This window comes from Protopterus annectens, chromosome 1.part0 (assembly GCF_019279795.1).
Source record: "Protopterus annectens isolate FY-2018-M chromosome 1.part0, PAN1.0, whole genome shotgun sequence".
Classification (NCBI taxonomy): Eukaryota; Metazoa; Chordata; order Ceratodontiformes; family Protopteridae; genus Protopterus; species Protopterus annectens.
This window is the reverse complement of record NC_056725.1, coordinates 651,459,170-651,479,484: the sequence shown is the minus strand read 5'-3', so window position 1 is coordinate 651,479,484 and position 20,315 is coordinate 651,459,170. Positions and strand designations below refer to the sequence as shown.

At 46.4% G+C, this 20,315-nt stretch overlaps 1 protein-coding gene across 1 annotated transcript in view; it reads left to right on the top strand.

Moving 5' to 3' along the window:
* Nucleotides 1–20,315, top strand: part of LOC122793771 (probable ATP-dependent RNA helicase DDX17) — a 1,394,853-nt gene that overhangs the window by 742,624 nt on the left and 631,914 nt on the right. The gene's annotated exons all lie outside the window — the stretch shown is intronic.

Here is a 20,315-nt window from a genome sequence, read left to right as displayed (position 1 = left end):
AGCCAGTCATTATCAGTTCAGGGTCCTTCCCTTTGGTCTCACCTCAGCCCTCAGGGTGTTTACCAAGGTGCTAGCGGTGGTAGCGGCCCACCTGAGGCTCCAGGGATTACAGGTCTTTCCGTACCTGGACGACTGGCTCCTGACGGCATCATCAAGGCATCTTCTGTGCTCAGCCAGGGATTACTTTCTTCAACTAGCACCAAGGCTGGGCATCACGATCAACTGGGAGAAATCTTTTCTGAACCCCACTCAAGTTATAGATTTCATAGGAGGAAGACTAGACACCAGATCAATGCGAGCCTTCCTCACCCCAGACCGTATTGCCAGCCTGAAGTGTCATGTGACAGCGATCCTGCAACCATCTCCAACTGCAGCTTCGGGTCCTGAGGGCCCTAGGTTCTATGGCGGCAGCTATTCCGCTTCTCATTCATGCCCGTTTACGCATGCGGGTTCTTCAATGGACCCTTCAAGTTCAGTGGTCCCTCTTTGTTCTTCTCTAAACGCCCGATTGCGGTCAGCAGAGCGTGCAGGGACTCCCTTCTTTGGTGGCTTCTTTCTCCGGAGCCCTGGCAGGGAGACCTTTTGCGCTGCATTTCCCGAGCCACAGTGACCACGGACGCTTCTTGCCTCGGGTGGGGGCATTCTCATGGAAAGATTGTCCAAGGCACGTGGAATCCCACAGAGACGTCATTACATATAAATGTCCTGGAAATGAGGGCGGTGCTCCTAGCGTTGCAAGCACTTCACTACGTTCTTCCTTCAGGGACTATTGCGATTCAGACAGACAACATGTCGGTAGTCTGGTATATCAACAAACAGGGAGGAACCAGGTCTTACCCCCTTTGTCGAGAGGCCATGAGAGTCTGGGAATGGGCAATTTCCACCAAACGCTTTCTGGTAGCAACGCACATTCCGGGATAAGTCCAACATCCTTGCGGACAAGCTCAGTCGCACCATCCTTTCTCCACACGAGTGGTCTCTCAATCCTCAAGTAGCGAAGAAGATTTTTGCCGTTTGGGGGCAACACTGTTGCGATCTTTTTGCCTCTCCCTCAAACGCCAAATGCGACAATTTCTTCGCTCTGCTTCCCCACCAGGAGTTCGAGAGATGCTCTGGTGCATGCTTGGCCTCCCGGTCTCCTTTATGCCTACCCTCCACTTCCTCTGATGCAGAGGCTTCTGCAGAAAGCCAACAGTTTGGGGAGCAGAATGATTCTCATTGCCCCATTCTGGCCTCGACAACCTTGGTTCCCTTCGTATGGTCTCACAAAATCAATCCACCATGGATTCTGGATCCAATTCGATCTCATCTCTCACCCTCTGGGAATGTCAGTTCCCAATCTGCGGACCCTGAAGTTGACAGCTTGGCTGCTCCAGTTCCATCCTTAATTAGGACTCCCGGTATCTCATCACCGGTCAAGGCCATTTTAGTGGCAGCTCATAAACCTTCCACCAGGCAGGTTTATCGGAGTAAATGGAAGAGATTCTCTATATGGGCAGGACAGAGAACTTTGGATCCTTTCTCGGCACCTATGTCAGCGGTGCTGGATTTTCTAACAGACCTCTTTCATCAAGGGGCTAGTTCTTCCACGATTAAGGTACAATTGGCAGCTATCTCGCATTATCACATTGGTCATGACACAGCTCCCCTTATGACGGCAAGATTATGCAAAACATTTCTCAAAGGAGTTTTTTTGTTAAGGCCTCCAGTCAGAGGTTGTACCGCCTTGGGACTTGTCTTTAGTCCTGCAGGCCCTTACTGCTCCTCCCTTCGAGCCTGCAGCTTCTTCTGATTTAAAGTACCTTTCCTGGAAGACTGCCTTCCTGGTAGCTGAGCTTCAGGCTCTGTGTGTCAAACCGCCTTACCTTTCTTTCTTCCCTGATAGGGTGTGCCTCAGGACCAATCCATCTTTTCTTCCAAAGGTCTCTTCTGAATCCAATATTAACCAGTCAATCAATTTACCTGTGTTTTTTCCCAAGTACTCAAACAAAGGAGAATACAAATTGCATTCCTTGGATGTTCGTAGACAATTACGTTTTTATATTAACAGAACAGCTGGCCACAGGAAATCAGATCAGCTGTTCGTCTCCTTTGCTAAATTTGCTCTGGGTAAAGCAGTATCTAAAGTCACACTATCTAAATGGATTGCTAATTGTATACTGCAGGCATATGACACTTCAGGCAGACCTGCTCCTCAGAGGGTTACGGCTCATTCTACTAGGGCAGTTTCCACGTCAGCCGCCTTTAAGTCCCGTGTATCGCCGGATGATATCTGCTGCAGCTACTTGGGCCTCGCCTCATACTTTTATTTCTCATTACAAGGTGGATGTTGTTTCTAGAGGAAGAGCATCCTTTGGCTCAGCGGTGCTCCGGAACATCCTTCCATGACGGCCGCCCAAGATTCAGGTAGCTAGGGACTCTGTCCCACAGGTTGCAGACGAATGAAGTCTGCCTACTTCAGATTTAGAAGTTATGTACTCACCATAACGTTCCATCTGAGTAGGTGACTTCATTCGGATGCAACCATCCCCCCCTCCATCCCCCTGACCTTTATAGAGCGAGTATTTATGCTGATGTCCTTCATGGATGCATCTGCAGTCATAACAACTGGGTTGTCCTGTCGTCAGGCAGCCCTTCAGTCGGCCGGATTCCAAAGTCCGGGTCCGGCTTCGGCTGATGTCGCACTTCACCCGACGTCATCACTGTTGGTCTTCGGGTATAAAGGCATCAGCCGACGCCATTTTCCTCAGTCTTTCTTGCCGCGTGGCGCCCGAAGCAGAAGCTGTTCGCAAGTGCCGGTCGGTCGGATCCAGAGATTACTTCTACCGAATACTACTTCGAAGACTTCTAAAGCTAAGTACCCCGTTGGGGACTCTTTCTTGCCTCAGCCGATGTCAGAAAAAGTTAATTGTTTAACCTGTGGGAAACAAATACCTCATAAGGATTTCCACTCTTACTGCCTGCCTTGTTTAGGCCCAGCCCACGACGTAGCAGCCTGTTCGGCCTGTGCTTCTTTCAACCGACGAACGCTTAGGCGTCGGTCGGAGTTTGCTGAACAGTTTTTCGGTTCTGATTTTGCGTATATTATGCCGTCGGATCCTCCGACTACCCAAACTGCTAAAAAACGCAAAGATAAAGACCGACACTGCGTCCGCGGTTTCGGCCGAAACCATGGCTAAGCAAATCGAGTGTCTCGGTTTCGGCCGAAACCGAGAAAACTGATCAAAATACAGCAGAATCTATCACTACCACCGAGGCCCCTGCTACTTCTCTTGAATCGGCCTCAGAAATTTTATCCACCACGGTGGTTGCCACTGACTTATCAGACACCATTCCCTTGGATGTGTCTACCCCAGCACGTGGTGCTGCTAGGCCTCCAGCAGCCATGTCCATTAAGGCCTTTGCCAGGGCCAAAGCAGCCAAAACTACTAGAACAGTGCCTGCTAAACCCCCTACAACACGACCCTCTTCTAGTTCACAAATGCTTACCCTGGCAGAAGATTTAATTTCTTTAATTAGGGGATCTCAATCTCACCCAGACAGGGCCTCTCAGCCCCCAGATAAGAGACCTAGGGTAGAACCCCCCAAGCCTGTGTCCTCTGATGATTCTGCTGATGAATCAGACATAACAGACCAGCCAGAGGCTCCCTTCTCCAATTTTGAACTCTCAGATGCTGAAGAATCCATTCCAGCTGCCTCCCCACCAGAGGAATTTTCCTTTGGGGAAACCTTACATGCCATGCGAGAGCAGTTCCAATGGCAGCAGCAGGATTTCTCAGACTCCAGAAAAAGACTTAGAACTTTTCTGCACTTTCCACAACACAGGCCTTTAGCTATACCCCCTGTGCTCTCTGTAGTGGATGATGCCTTCAATGATGTCTGCTCTGCACCAGATTCTTTACCTCCAGCCCCTGTTAAACCAGACAGATTTTACAGGGTACCAGACACTCATCACCACCTTTACAAGGCCCCACTTGCAGACCCCGAAACTATATCCCAGGGTCCCAAGGCAGTAGCGCGACCACAGCTAAAAACCCTATTCCTTCTGAAAGGGAAGCCAGGTCTTTAGACAGATGGGGCAAAAAGGTTTACACTTCAGCTACTCTCTCAGCTAGAGCTTTAAACTGTCAGTTTCACATGATACAATACCAAGAGTTTATGCTTGATCAGTTAACAAAAAAGCTATCCTCTGATGAATCAATTGATAAGAAATATGTATTAGAAATGGTAAATAACATACAACAGGTTAGTAACCATTCTTTAAAATGTGGCTATGATGCACTGGAGGCTTCATTTAGATCAGCCATGACTGGCACGGTGATAAGAAGGCATGCATGGCTAAAGGAACAAGCTTTACCGGATCATGTTAAAGCTAAGCTATTAGATGCTCCTATGGATAAAACCAGCTTGTTTGGTACACCTGCCCAGCAGATAATGAAGAAAATGGAAGAAAAGGCAAAATCTGTTCAAACGGTTAAAGATTTCTTGCAGGTCCAACCCCAAGGTTTAGCAGGAACTGGCCTGCCAAAAATTGGTCCTTTCCTGACTCCACAAGATCCCAAAGGGGCAGAAATAGACGTTCCAGAGGCAGAAGCCAAACAAGAGGAGGTGCCTACAGAGGACGACAGTGGCAAGGTAACAACAGAGGCACAGACACAACCACTGCCACTACAACAACACAACCACAGTGACTTAATTCTAAATCCGCCTACCAGGGAACAAATAGCAGCTCCATTAGGCGGCAAATTAACCTTATTTTCAAAGAACTGGCACTATATCACAAAAGACAAGTGGATTTTACAAACCATAGATCAAGGTTACCGCTTCCACTTCCACACTTTACCAGTCAAAAGAGGAATGCCAAATCTACCTCCAAATCAAAAAACAGAGGCTCTACAACAGATAATGCAGTTAGCAAACATGAGAGCTGTGGAAAGAGTGCCAACAACAGAACAAGGAAAGGGATTCTACTCAAGACTATTCCTAGTTCCAAGAAAGGAAACAAGCTGGAGACCTATTCTAGACCTGTCCACCTTAAATACATACATCATTGTCCCAAAATTCAAAATGCTGACCCTACAGCAACTTCTTCCCATGCTGGGCAAGGAGTGTTGGCTGGTAACTCTAGATCTCAAGGAGGCATACCTGCACGTCCCCATTCGACCAATCTGCAGAAGATACCTCAGATTTCTTGCAGGATCAGAGCATTATCAATTCTCAGCATTGCCCTTTGGCTTATCTACTGCGCCCAGAGTATTCACAAAATGCCTGGCATCAGTAATCGCCCACTGCAGGTTACAGGGAATCCAAATTTACCCATACCTGGACGACTGCCTGCTACAAGGGGACAACAAAAGCAAGCTGACAACAGATTTACAAAGGGTCATTTACTTGCTACAAGCACTGGGATACACAGTCAATTTACAAAAATCAAGGCTGATACCATCCCAGACAAGGACATTCTTGGGCGCGGAATTGGACACAGTAAGACAAACGGCTTTCCTAACTGCAGAAAAACAAAGAGAACTCCCTCTTTACTTCTTGGCACTAACAAAACAGAACAAGTTAACAGCAAGAAAAGTACTGCAGGCCTTGGGCTTCATGGCATCATGCATTATCTTGGTTCCACTTGCCAGACTACATATGAGAAAACTACAGTGGTACCTAAAGAATTTATGGTCCCAACACAGGCACAGCCTAGAAACAGAAATTCCCCTAATTCCATGCTTAAAACAGGAGTTTCTATGGTGGGCTCAAGCATGCCAGTTAAACCCAGGGCTACCCTTTTGCAGATGTCAAGCAAGCCAGACCATCACAACAGACGCTTCAGACCTAGGATGGGGGGCCCACATGCTGGACAAATGCGTGCAAGGATTGTGGACGCAGGATCAACTTCACCTGCACATCAACCTAAAAGAAATGCTGGCAGTAAAACTGGCAATCCAAAACTTCAGACCATTTCTCAAGGAAGGCCAGTTGATAAGGACAGACAACACCACAGTCATGTGGTACATCAACAAACAGGGAGGCACTCATTCATACCCCCTATGCCGAATGACTTTGGAACTGTGGAACCTGGCACTCAGCTACCACATACAGTTACAGGCAATATTTGTACCGGGAAAAGAAAATACTCTAGCAGACATACTAAGCAGAACCACATCGGATGCCCACGAATGGATGCTACATCCGGACATCTTCAAGACCATCCCAAAGAAATGGGGAATGCCTCAGATAGATCTATTTGCTTCCCCTCTCAATCACCAGCTCAAAAAATTCTGCACAAGGACATCCCACCCACTAGCTTGGAAAGTGGATTCGCTCTCCTTCAGCTGGAAAGGCCTAACAGCATATGCATTCCCACCTCTTCCCTTGATACACAAGGTATTACTAAAAATCAAGGAAGAAAGTCCAAGGATAATCCTAATAGCTCCAAACTGGCCAAGACAACACTGGTACCCACTGCTGAGGAGCATGTCTCAGAACAATATGTGGCCAATACCCCTGATGCCTTTGATGTTAACTCAGAACAACTACAGCATCATGCATCCAAACCTAAAAATTTGCAACTAACTGCATGGAACATCACCTAGCAGCAGCTAATCCAGAACTGTCACAAAGAGTGAAAGACATTATTCTTGAAGCCCGCAGACCTTCAACAAGAAGGAACTATGCAGGAAAATGGAAAAGGTTTGTCATTTGGAGTACTGAAAGAGGAAAAGATGTGTCAAACATAGATATGCCTAACATTCTGGAGTACCTGGCAGAACTTCTACATTCAGGCCTGTCCTACTCCTCCATCAAGATACATGCATCAGCTATTTCAGCAGAATACAGCTTTGATACACCTGTTTTTTCACACCCATTACTCAGACAGTTCCTCAGAGGAATCAAGAATGTAAAACCTCCAAGGAAACCACCATTACCAGCTTGGGACTTGAACTTTGTGCTAGAAAAGTTGACACTAGCACCTTTTGAGCCAGCAGCAACAGCAGACCTACAGCATCTATTGTGGAAAACCGCCTTCCTACTGGCAATAACCTCAGCCAGGAGGGTTTCTGAACTCCAGGCCCTTATGGCAGTACAACCCTTCCTAATCTTCCATCAAGATAGTGTCCATGAGGACTAATCCTACATTTATGCCTAAGGTGGTATCCAGAGTGTCCTTAAACCAGGCAATCCACCTACCTACCTTCTTTCCCAACCCACAAAACAGAGGGGAAAGAATACTGCATACCTTGGATGTACACAGACAGCTACGCTACTACCTGGACAGAACTAAAAGTAGCAGAAAAACTGATCAGCTTTTTGTAGCCTATGCAACAGGAAGGGAAGGAAAAGCTATTTCCAAACAGACAATCTCCAAATGGATAGGAAATTGCATACGGTTCTGTTACTCCTTCCATGGAAAACCAATTCCACAGAACATAAAACCTCATTCTACAAGGGCAACAGCCACTACCACAGCCTTTTTACAAGGAGTGGCAACCAAAGACATTATTGAGGCGGCTACTTGGACCTCCGTGCATACATTTGCCAAGCATTATAATTTGCCTCTATATTCCAGATCCCGAGCAGGGTTTGCCACTGCTGTACTGCAAGGGATCCTAAACACACCATAATCTAGTTTCTTCCTCCTCCCCTGGTTGGCTATGGTATTCATCCCAGTTGTTATGACTGCAGATGCATCCATGAAGGACATAGTACAGTTTTGTACCTACCATAAATGTAGATGTCCGAACTGGATAGCATCTGCAGTCAGGATTACCCTCCCTCCTTCCCCTCTGTGGTACTCCTAGGGTGTTTACCCTCCTAATAGCTAGCTGGTGGGGGGGAGTCTTTTATGGTGTATTTGTTGTATATATGTACATACATGCTTATTTTTTGGTGGTTACCACTATCTTTTTGGAAACATTGGCATTTATCCAAAATGTTTAGCCTTCTAGAGGGCTACTGGCATCTGGGGCAAGAAACACTGAGGAAAATGGCGTCGGCTGATGCCTTTATACCCGAAGACCAACAGTGATGACGTCGGGTGAAGTGCGACATCAGCCGAAGCCGGACCCGGACTTTGGAATCCGGCCGACTGAAGGGCTGCCTGACGACAGGACAACCCAGTTGTTATGACTGCAGATGCTATCCAGTTCGGACATCTACATTTATGGTAGGTACAAAACTGTACTTTTTAGTGTACTGTTGTCAGTATTTTGAGGCAAACTCAATCTGAGGTCAGTCAGGGCTTGGCAGGGGATTATGGGTCAGAGGGAGGAGCTAGGAGCTCGGAGCCTAAGCTTTTGAATTGCCGGCTCGGATCCGAGGTCGGATCCGATACCCACAGGTTGCATCCGAATGAAGCCACCTACTCAGATGGAACGTTATGGTGAGTACATAACTTCTAATTCCTATCATACCTTGCCTGCAACTAGAGTTCCTGTGGTGGGCAGAGGCCTGCCACCAAAGCAAGGGACTGTCATTCACACCACACCCTGCTGCCCAAACCCTAACTACAGACGCATCAGATTATGCTTGGGGAGGGGGCCCATCTGGCAGGGAAGTGCATTCAGGGCAAATGGAGCCCAAATCAAATGCACCTTCATATCAATCAAAAAGAAATGCTAGCTGTACAGACTGCACTGACAGCCTTCAAGGACTACCTTCATCCAAGACAGTTAATGATAGACAGACACCACAGTTATGTGGTACATAAACAAGCAGGGGGGTACACACTCCTACTCCATTTGCAGACTAGCCATGGCATTGTGGAACACGGCCTTGACATATCGAGTACAACTACAAGCTCAATTCCTGCCAGGAAAGCTGAATACTCTGGCAGACGAACTAAGCAGAAATCTCATGGACCCTCACGAATGGAAACTGGAACCATGGATTTTCAACATGTTGACATGCAAACGGGGGAGCCTAGACATAGATCTTTTTGCCTCACCCTAGAACTGTCATTTGCACAAATTTTGCACAAGAACTCATCACAAAAAAGCCTGGGAAGTGGATGCTCTGTCCTTCAGCTGGAAAAACCTATCAGTTTATGCCTTTCCCCCTCTACCTCTGGTCTCCAAAGTTCTACTAAAAGTCGAACAGGACAAACTAAAAATGATTTTGATTGCTCCAAACTGGCTTTGCCAACACTGGTACTCACTCCTGCGCAGTGTGTCCCACCTTCCACCGTGGCACCTGCCTCAGACACCTTACTTAACTGTTTCAGCAAAACATCCAAATTCTGCACACCCAGCTCCAAACTTTGAATCTTGCAGCGTGGCTACTCACCTAAATTCACCCTTCGCATCGCTCTGCAAACCTGTGATGGATGTCATTTTGGAGGCAAGAAGACTTAGTACTAGAAAATCTTATGCTGACAAATGGAAAAGATTCTGTGTCTGGAATTAATCGCGAGGGATAAAGCACAGCAGTGCCCAACATTCCTCAGATTTTGCAATACTTAACTGAGATGCTTCTCTAGGGCCTGTACTTTTCTTCCATTAAAATCCATGCCTCAGCCATTTCAGCTCATTACAACACAGAACCTTCCCCTCTTCTCTCATCCTCTGCTAAAGCAGTGTCTCAGAGGGGCCAAAAACCTAAGACCACTCAGGAGAGATCCAACCCCTGCCTGGGACCTCACTTTTGTATTGGAGAAGCTTACTCTCCCTCCTTTCGACCCAGCTGCTACTGCAGACTTAAAATTTCTCTCCTGGAAAACAGCTTCCCTTTTAGCAGTCACTTCAGCTAGAAGGATTTCCGAATTACAGGCTCTTATGGCAGTGGAGCCTTTCATCATTTTTCATGCGGACAGGGTATCTCTCAGAATCAATCCATTCTTCATGCCTAAGGTGGTATCCAGTGTGGCTCTTAATCAGACCATTCATTTGCCAACTTTCTTTCCCAATCTACAGAACAAGGGGGAGCGGATTCTGCATTCATTGGATGTACACAGACAACTTAGATTTTACTTAAACAGGACTAAATCTCAAAGAAAATCTGAACTGCTGGTGGCATTTGCTGCAGGGGCAGAGGGAAAGGCTATTTCAAAGCAAACCGTTTCCAAATGGATAAGTCATTGTATTCTTTTCTGCTATATGCACTATGGAAAAACTGTCCCCCAGGGGTTCATATCCCATTCCACGAGGGCTGCATCTACTTCAACAGCCTTTCTCAGAGGTGTTCCTACCTTAGGGGGGCACCTGACAATCAAATGATCTAATGGCGTTGGCTGCATGCTTTATACCCCTCACGACATGGAAATTGAGACAGCAACTGGCGCAGGGCCCAAGACTTAGATAATCAGGCAGACTGAGGGCTACTGCAAGCAGATAACCCAAATGTGATGACTGCAACAGTGAATACACTATAACTTCTACATTTATGATAAGTGTACACAACTGTACTTTACTTCCAGATTGTGCATAAAATAAAGATTTACAAGAGCTAATGCATTCTGCAAACCAAGTTAGTAAGCATACTTTGCAGTGTAGCTTCGATGCCCTAGAAGCATCTTGCAGGGCTGCAGTCACTGGGTCTGTACTGAGAAGGCATGCTTGGCTGAAGGAACAAACCTTGCCAGATCATGTCAATTCAAAATTACTAGACGCACCTTTAAAATAAGGACTGTTTATTTGGCACCAAGGCAGACGAGGTTCTTAAAGGAAGAAAAAGCAAAATCTATGCAAACTGTTGAATTCTTACAAGTGCAACCACTTCGATTCAGTAGGCATTGGCCTTCTAAAAACTGGTCCTTTTCAGCCCCTTTCAGGCCTTCTCAGACCAAACCTAGGGGAATCAGGCCACCCAGACTACAGTCTCAGGGAATGCAGAGATATAAACAAGGGAGTGCCCCCACCTCTAAAACAGGGAGTGGTAAGCTGCCCCCTTATGGAAAAAGTTCACAATGTTTTGTCAATTATTCTGGCCAGCCCTGCCCAATTACTTGTGTCCCTAGGAGGAAAGCTTGCCCTTCATGCATAAATACTGAATGTCTATTACTCAGGAGAAATGGGTCCTAAACATTGTATCTCAGGGGTATAGATTCTATTTCCATACACTGCCAACCCCAAGCGGGTTTCCAGACCTACCTCCAAAACAGTGGGCAGAGGCTCAAAAGCATGTACTTTCCCTGCTCAATATCAGAGCTATTCAGCCTGTTCCAATAGAACAAAGGGGGCAGGGTTTCTACTCCTGACTTTTCCTGGTGCCCAGAAAAGAGGACTCTTGGCACCCAATTCTGGATCGGTCATCTCTCAACTTTCTGGTGGTCCCAAAATTCAAGATGCTTACCCTGGAACAGCTTCTCTCTGTGCTAGCCAAGGATGCCTGGTTAGTCACTCTAGACTTAAAAGAAGCTTATTTGCACTTCCCCATAAGGGAGTCGTGCAGGAATTATCTCCTTTTCAGGGCAGGCTCCATGCACTATTAGTTCTCTGCACTTCCTTTTGGCGTATCTCTTGCGCTCAGAGTGTTCACAAAATGCCTGGCGCCAGCCATTGCATACTGTAGTCGGAGAAATATCCAGATTTTCTCATACTTGGACGACTGCCTAATTCAGGCGGACAGTCCGCAATTGCTGCTTCAGCAGCTGGCATTTGTAAAAAGCCTTCTCACTTCTTTGGGGTATGCCATCAACAAAACAAAATCACAACTGGTGTCCAGTCAAAAGATTGTATTCCTGGGAGCTAGCTTGGACACAACTTCCCAGATGGCATTTCTCATTTCAGAAAAACAGGTCTATCTGACAAACTACTTCAAACAAATGGCCACCAGAACCCAGCTATCTGCAAGAAAAATACTACAAGCCCTAGGGTTCATGGCCTCATGTATTCTGCCAGTTCCATATGCAAGACTGCATATCAGGAAACTTCAATGATACTTAAAATATTTGGTGCCAACATTCTCAGGACCTGGAAACAGTGATTCCAATCATACCTTGTCTAAGGGGAGAGTTCCTTTGGTTGGCAGAAGCATGCAATCACAGCAAGGGACTGTTTCTCTCAACCCCTCACCTTCCAAACCCTGACAGCTGACTAGTATGCATGGGGGGCTCACATAGCAGGCAAATGCATTCTGGGCCACTGGAGCTCAGCCCAGATTCTCCTGCGCATCAATCATAAAGAGATGCTAGCTGTACCGAATGCTTTGGCAGCCTTCAAATACCTAATCCTTCCAGGACAACTGCTTATGAAAACAGACAACACCACAGTTATGTGATACATAAACAAGAGGGGGGAACCCATTCTTACCCACTCTGCAGGTTAGCCATGGCCCTGTGGAACACAGCCTTGAGCAACCCAAGTGCATCTACAATCTCGATTCCTGCCAGGCAAACAAAATTCACTGGCAGACTACTTAAGCAGAAATCTCCTAGACCCACACGAGTGGAAATTGGCACCCAACACCTTCAACCTTTTGATCCAGAGGTGGGGGACACCTGAGGTGGACCTATTTACCTCCTCCGAGAACCACCAGTTGAGCAAATTCTGCACCAGGAACCCTCACGGCAAGGCCTGGAAAGTGGATGCCCTATCCTTTCAATGGGAAAACCTCTCAGTTTATGCCTTACTCCCCTCTTCCCCTCCTCTCAAAAGTATTACTCAAGATAAAGTAGGACAGGCCAAGGACAATTCTTATTTTCCCAGACTGGCCACGCCAGCACTGGTACCCACTCTTGTGCAGTCTGACAGCGCCGCCCTGGCACCTCCACCAGTCTCTTTACTCTGCTCTCCCAGCAGCTGGGACAGATTTTGCAATCATTATACCTTGCAGCCTGGCTTATCCCTTGAGTACACCACCAGCAATCCTCAGCAAACAGGTGCTGGACGTCATTCTTGAAGCCAGTAGGCCTAGTACTAGGAAATCCTATACTGGTTCATAGATTCATAGATTATTACTAGGCTAACTGCTCTCAAGGACTACTTTAAGCTTAGCCAGTTACCCCCTGTGAGAATCAGACCCTGCACCTTGCGTTTCTAAGGTAAGCAGCGTAACCATTACGCCACCCTCCCACAAAAAAAGTGGAAAAGTTACTGTTCTTTGAATCAGTTTCAAGGGAAGGATACAGCAGTGCCCTTCTTATCTCTAATCCTGGTTTACCTAGCAGAGCTACTCCACAGAGGCCTATCCTCCTCCTCCATTAAGATTCATGCCTCTGCCATCTCAGCTCATTCTAATATACTGAGCCACCTCTTTTTTCTCACTCTCTCATCAAACAGTTCCTGAGAGGGGCTAACAACTTAAGGCTGCCTAGGAGAGCTCCCACCTCTGCCTGGGACCTTACCTTTGTACTGGAAAAGCTCACACTTCCCCCTTTTGAAACCTGCAGCTTCAGCAGAGTTAAAATTCCTTTCTTGGAAAACAGCCTTGCTTTTAGCCATAACTTCAGCAAGAAGCGTCTGAGTTACAGGCAGTAATGGCTGTGGAACCCTTCTTTATTTTCCATGCTGACAGGGTTTCCCTCCGGACTAACCAGTCCTTTATGCCTAAGGTGGTGTCCAGTGTGGCTCTAAACCAATCCATCCATTTTCCAACCTTCTTCCCCAACCCTCAGAATAAAGGGGAAATGATCCTGCACTCCTTGGAGGTGCACAGACCACTCAGGTTCTACCTTGACAGACTAAACCTTTCAGAAAATCTGACCAGCTGCTAGTCAGCTTTGCTTCAAGGGCAGAGGGTACGGCCATTTCAAAGCAAACTATTTCCAAATGGATAGCACACTGCATTCATTTCTGCTACAACCCCCATGGAAAACCTACCCCACAGGGGATCAGACCACATTCCACTAGGGTGACTTCCACCTCTACACCATTTCTCAGGGGAGTCCCTACCAGGGACATTCTGGAAGCTGCAACCTGGACTTCTTTTCACACCTTCACCAAGCATTACAACTTGCCAATCTTATCTAAATCCAGAGCTGGATTTGCTACAGCAGTCTTGCAGGGCCTACTAGCCAGCAACAATACTTCTTGACTGTCTCCACCCTTCCTCAGCTTTGGGAATCAACCCAAGTGTGATGACTGTAACAGTGAAACACAAAGAACTAGTGCAGTTTTGTACACTATAAATGTAGATGTTCGAGTGTATTCACTTTTGCAGTCCTGGATGTCCTTCATGGATGCATCTGCAGTCATAACAAGTGGGTTGTCCTGTCGTCAGGCAGCCCTGCAGTCGGCCGGATTCCAAAGTCCGGGTCCGGCTTCGGCTGATGTCGCACTCCACCCGACGTCATCTCTGTTGGTCTTCGGGTATAAAAGCATCAGCCGACGCCATTTTCCTCAGTCTTTCTTGCCGCGTGGCGCCCGAAGCAGAAGCTGTTCGCAAGTGCCGGTCGGTCGGATCCAGAGATTACTTCTACCGAATACTTCTTCGAAGACTTCTAAAGCTAAGTACCCCGTTGGGGACTCTTTCTTGCCTCAACCGATGTCAGAAAAAGTTAACAATTGTTTAACCTGTGGGAAACAAATACCTCATAAAGATTTCCACTCTTACTGTCTGCCTTGTTTAGGCCCAGCCCACGACGTAGCAGCCTGTTCGCCTGTGCCTCTTTCAACCGACGAACGCTTAGGCGCCGGTCGGAGTTTGCAGAACAGTTTTTCGGTTCTGATTTTGCGTACATTATGCCGCCGGATCCTCCGACTACCCCAAAAACGCAAAGATAAAGACCGACACTCGCGGTCCGCTGTTTCGCCGAAACCACGGTAAAGCAAACATGAGTGTCTCGGTTTCGCCGAAACCGAGAAAACTGCTCAAAGTACAGCTGAACCTATTCTTACAACTGAGGCCCCTGCTACAACTCTTGAATCGACCTCTGAAATTTTACCCACTACGGTGGTTGACTTATCAGACACCATCCCCTTGGATGTCTCTACCCCAGCACGTGGTGCTGCTAGGCCTCCAGCTGCCATGTCCATTAAGGCCTTCGCCAGGGCTAAAGCAGCCAAGACTACTAAAACAGTGCCTGTTAAACCCCCACATCCAGGCCCTCTTCTAGTTCTCAAATGCTTTCTTTGGCAGAAGATTTAATTTCTTTAATTAGAGGATCTCAATCTCACCCAGACAGGGCCTCTCAGCCCCCAGAGAAGAGACCTAGGGCAGAGCCCCTGAGCCAGTGTCTTCTGATGATTCTGCTGATGAATCAGACATAACTGACCAGCCTGAGGCTCCTTCTCCAATTTTGAAGATTCTGATGCTGAAGAATCCATTCCAGCTGCTTCCCACCAGAAGAATTCTCCTTTGGGGAAACCTTGCATGCCATGCGAGAACAGTTCCAATGGCAGCAACAGGATTTTTCAGACTCCAGAAAAGACTTAGGACCTTTCTGCACCTCCCACAGCACAGGCCCTTAGCTATACCTCCTGTTCTCTCTGTGGTGGATGATGCTTTCAATGATGTTTGCTCCGCTCCAGATTCTTTGCCCCAGCCCCTGCCAAACCAGACAGATTTTACAGGGTACCAGATACTCATCACCACCTTTACAAGGCCCCACTTGCAGACCCAGAAACTATATCCCAGGGTCCCAAGGCAGTAGCCGCGACCACAGCTAAAAACCCTATTCCTTCTGAAAGGGAAGCAAGGTCACTAGACAGATGGGGTAAAAGGTCTACACTTCAGCTACTCTCTCAGCTAGAGCTTTAAACTGTCAGTTTCACATGATACAATACCAAGAGTTTATGCTTGGTCAGTTAACTAAAAACTAACCACTGATGAATCTCTTGATAAGAAATATGTATTAGAGATGGTAAATAACATACAACAGGTTAGCAACCATTCCTTAAAATGTGGCTATGATGCACTGGAGGCTTCATTTAGATCAGCCATGACAGGCACAGTGATAAGAAGGCATGCATGGCTAAAGGAACAAGCTTTACCGGATCATGTTAAAGCTAAGTTGCTAGATGCTCCTATGGACAAGACAAGTTTGTTTGGTACACCTGCCCAGCAGGTTATGAAGAAAATGGAAGAAAAGGCAAAATCTGTTCAAACTGTTAAAGATTTCTTGCAGGTTCAACCCCAAGGTTTAGCAGGAACTGGCCTGCCAAAATTGGTCCTTTCCTGACTCCACAAAATTTCAAAGGGGCAGGAATAGACGTTCCAGAGGCAGAAACCAATCCAGAGGAGGTGCCTACAGAGGACAACAGTGGCAAGGTAACAACAGAGGCACAGACACAGCCACTGCCACTACATCAGCACAACCACAGTGACTTAATCCTAAATCCGCCTACCAGGGAACAAATAGCAGCTCCTCTAGGCGGAAAGTTAACCTTATTTTCAAAGAACTGGCACTACATAACAAAAGACAAGTGGATTTTACAAACCATAGATCAAGGTTACGGTTTCACTTCCACACTTTACCAGTCAAAAGAGGAATGCCAAATCTACCTCCAAATCAAAAACAGAGGCTCTACGCCAGATAATGGAGTTAGCAAACATGAGAGCTGTGGAAAGAGTGCCAACAGCAGAACAAGGAAAGGGGTTCTACTCCAGATTATTCCTAGTTCCAAGAAAGGAAAAAAGTTGGAGACCAATTCTCGACCTGTCCACCTTAAATACATACATCATTGTCCCATAATTCAAAATGCTGACCCTACAGCAACTTCTTCCCATGCTGGGCAAGGAGTCTTGGCTGGTAACTCTAGATCTCAAGGAGGCATACCTGCACGTCCCCATTCGACCAATCTGCAGAAGATACCTCAGATTTCTTGCAGGATCAGAGCACTATCAATTCTCAGCATTGCCCTTTGGCTTATCTACTGCGCCCAGAGTATTCACAAAATGCCTGGCATCAGTAATCGCCCATTGCAGACTACAGGGAATTCAAATTTACCCATACCTGGACGACTGCCTGCTACAAGGGACAACAAAAGCAAGCTGACAACAGATTTACAAAGGGTCATTTACTTGCTACAAGGACTGGGATACACAGTCAATTTACAAAAGTCAAGGCTGATACCATCCCAAACAAGGACATACTTGGCGGAATTGGACACAGTACAACAAATGGCATTCCTGACTACAGAAAAACAAAAGAACTTCCTCTTTACTTCTTGGCACTAACAAAACTGAACAAGTTAACAGCAAGAAAAGTTCTGCAGGCCTTGGGCTTCATGGCATCATGCATAATCTTGGTCCCATTTGCCAGACTACATATGAGGAAACTACAGTGGTACCTAAAGAATTTATGGTCCCAACACAGACACAGTCTAGAAACAGAAATCCCACTAATTCCATGCTTAAAACAGGAGTTCCTATGGTGGGCTCAGGCATGCCAGTCAAACCCAGGCCTACCCTTTCGCAGATGTCAACCAAGCCAGACCATCACAACAGACGCTTCAGACCTAGGATGGGGGCCCACATGCTGGACAAATGCGTGCAAGGATTGTGGACACAGGATCAACTTCACCTGCACATCAATCTAAAAGAAATGCTGGCAGTAAAACTGGCAATCCAAAAGTTCAAACCATTCCTCAAAGAGGGCCAGTTGATAAGGACAGACAACACCACAGTCATGTGGTACATCAACAAACAGGGAGGCACTCATTCATACCCCCTATGCAGAATGACCTTGGAGCTGTGGACCCTGGCACTCAGCTACAACATTCAGTTACAGGCAATATTTGTACCGGGAAAGACAATACTCTAGCAGACATATTAAGCAGAACCACTCGATGCCCACGAATGGAAGCTGCACCCGGACATCTTCAAGACCATCTCAAGAAATGGGGAATGCCACAGATAGACCTATTCGCATCACCTCTCAATCACCAGCTCAAAAATTCTGCACAAGGACATTCCACCCACTAGCATGGAAAGTGGACTCACTCTCCTTCAACTGGAAAGGCCTAACAGCATATGCATTCCCACCTCTTCCTTTGATACACAAGGTACTACTAAAAATCAAGGAAGAACGTCCAAGGATAATCCTGATAGCTCCAAACTGGCCAAGACAACACTGGTACCCACTACTGAAGAGCATGTCTCGAACAATATGTGGCCAATACCCTGATGCCTTTGATGTTAACTCAGAACAACTACAGCATCATACATCCAAACCTAAAACGCTGCAACTGACTGCATGGAACATCACATAGCAGCAGCTAATCCAGAACTTTCCCAAAGAGTTAAAGACATTATTCTTGAAGCACGCAGACCTTCAACAAGAAGGAACTATGCTGGAAAATGGAAAAGGTTTGTCATTTGGAGTACGGAAAGAGGAAAAGATGTCAAACATAGATATGCCTAACATTCTGGAGTATCTGGCCGAACTTCTTCATTCAGGCCTGTCCTACTCCTCCATCAAGATACATGCATCAGCTATTTCAGCAGAATACAGCTTTGATCCACCTGTTTTTCGCACCCTTTGCTCAGGCAGTTCCTCAGAGGAATCAAGAATGTAAAACCTCCAAGGAAACCACCATTACCAGCTTGGGATTTAAACTTTGTGCTAGAATAGTTGACAATATCACCCTTTGAACCAGCAGCAACAGCAGACCTACAACACCTGTCATGGAAAACTGCTTTCCTACTGGCAATTACTTCAGCAAGGAGGGTTTCAGAACTACAGGCCTTAATGGCAGTGCAACCCTTCCTAATCTTCCACCAAGATAGAGTGTCCATGAGGACTAATCCTACATTTATGCCCAAGGTGGTATCCAGAGTGTCTTTAAACCAGGCAATCCACCTACCTACCTTCTTTCCCAACCCACAAAACAGAGGGAAAGAATACTGCATACCTTGGATGTACATAGACAGCTACGCTACTACTTGGACAGAACAAAAATAGCAGAAAGACTGACCAACTTTTGTAGCCTATGCAACAGGAAGGGAAGGAAAAGCTATTTCCAAACAGACAATCTCCAAATGGATAGGAAATTGCATACGATACTGTTACTCCTTCCATGGAAAACCAACTCCACAGAACATAAGACCTCATTCTACAAGGGCAACAGCCACTACCACAGCCTTCTTACGAGGAGTGGCAACCAAAGACATTATTGAGGCGGCTACTTGGACCTCCGTGCATACATTTGCCAAGCATTATAATTTGCCTCTATATTCCAGATCCCGAGCAGGGTTTGCCACTGCTGTACTGCAAGGGATCCTAAACACACCATAATCTACTTTTATCCTCCTCCCTAGTTGGCTATGGTATTCTACCCACTTGTTATGACTGCAGATGCATCCATGAAGGACATAGTACAGTTTTGTACCTACCATAAATGTAGATGTCCGAACTGGATAGCATCTGCAGTCAGGATTACCCTCCCTCCTTCCCTCTGTGGTACTCCTAGGGTGTTTACCCTCCTAATAGCTAGCTGTTGGGGAGTCTTTATGGTGTATTTGTTTGTATATATGTACATACATGCTTATTGCTGTGTTTACCTCTATCTATTTGGAAACATTGGCATCTATCCAAATTTTAGCCTGCAAGAGGGCTACTGGCATCTGGGGCAAGAAACACTGAGGAAAATGGCGTTGGCTGATGCTTTTATACCCGAAGACCAACAGAGATGACGTCGGGTGGAGTGCGACATCAGCCGAAGCCGGACCCGGACTTTGGAATCCGGCCGACTGCAGGGCTGCCTGACGACAGGACAACCCACTTGTTATGACTGCAGATGCTATCCAGTTCGGACATCTACATTTATGGTAGGTACAAAACTGTACTTTTCGCTTCCTCCAGCCCCCGGCTTTCTCTATCTTTCTACCTCTCCTATCTGTGGCTATTCCTAATGGCATTGGTATTTAATTGGTGGTGTTCCCCACCATATACTAGCTTCCTATTTGAGGTGGTCTGACATTTGGGGCAAGAAAAACTGGTGTAATGGCATTGGCTGCCTGTTTTATTCCCCTGACGACTTGACATCATGGAAGAAGCGGCAGCAACCAATGCATAAATCCTAAGACTCTGTGGTATTCGGACTGACTGAGGGCTACCTGCAGGCAGATAACTCAAGTATGATGACTGCAACAGTGAATACACTTGAAACATCTACATTTATGGTAAGTGTACCCAACTGTACTTTCTTGGTTTTGATCATTTAGGTCTCCTGCATACTAAGGGCTCCTAGAAGGTGATCTGAGGATATCGGCAAAGCACATATGTTCTTTTGTTATTTTTTGTGCGTGTGTTCTGTAATTGAACACAGATCACCAAAGTCATTTTAGAAGGGTGGATCTATGTCTTCTGGAAGTACCATTAGTAAGGAATACTACTGCAGCAGTGATCTGTTGGAACATGTTACAGTGAGCTGCTTATACAGCTGTTTTTTGCTTCAAACATCACAATTTTTGCTTATGTAAAAACAGTTTTAACTTGT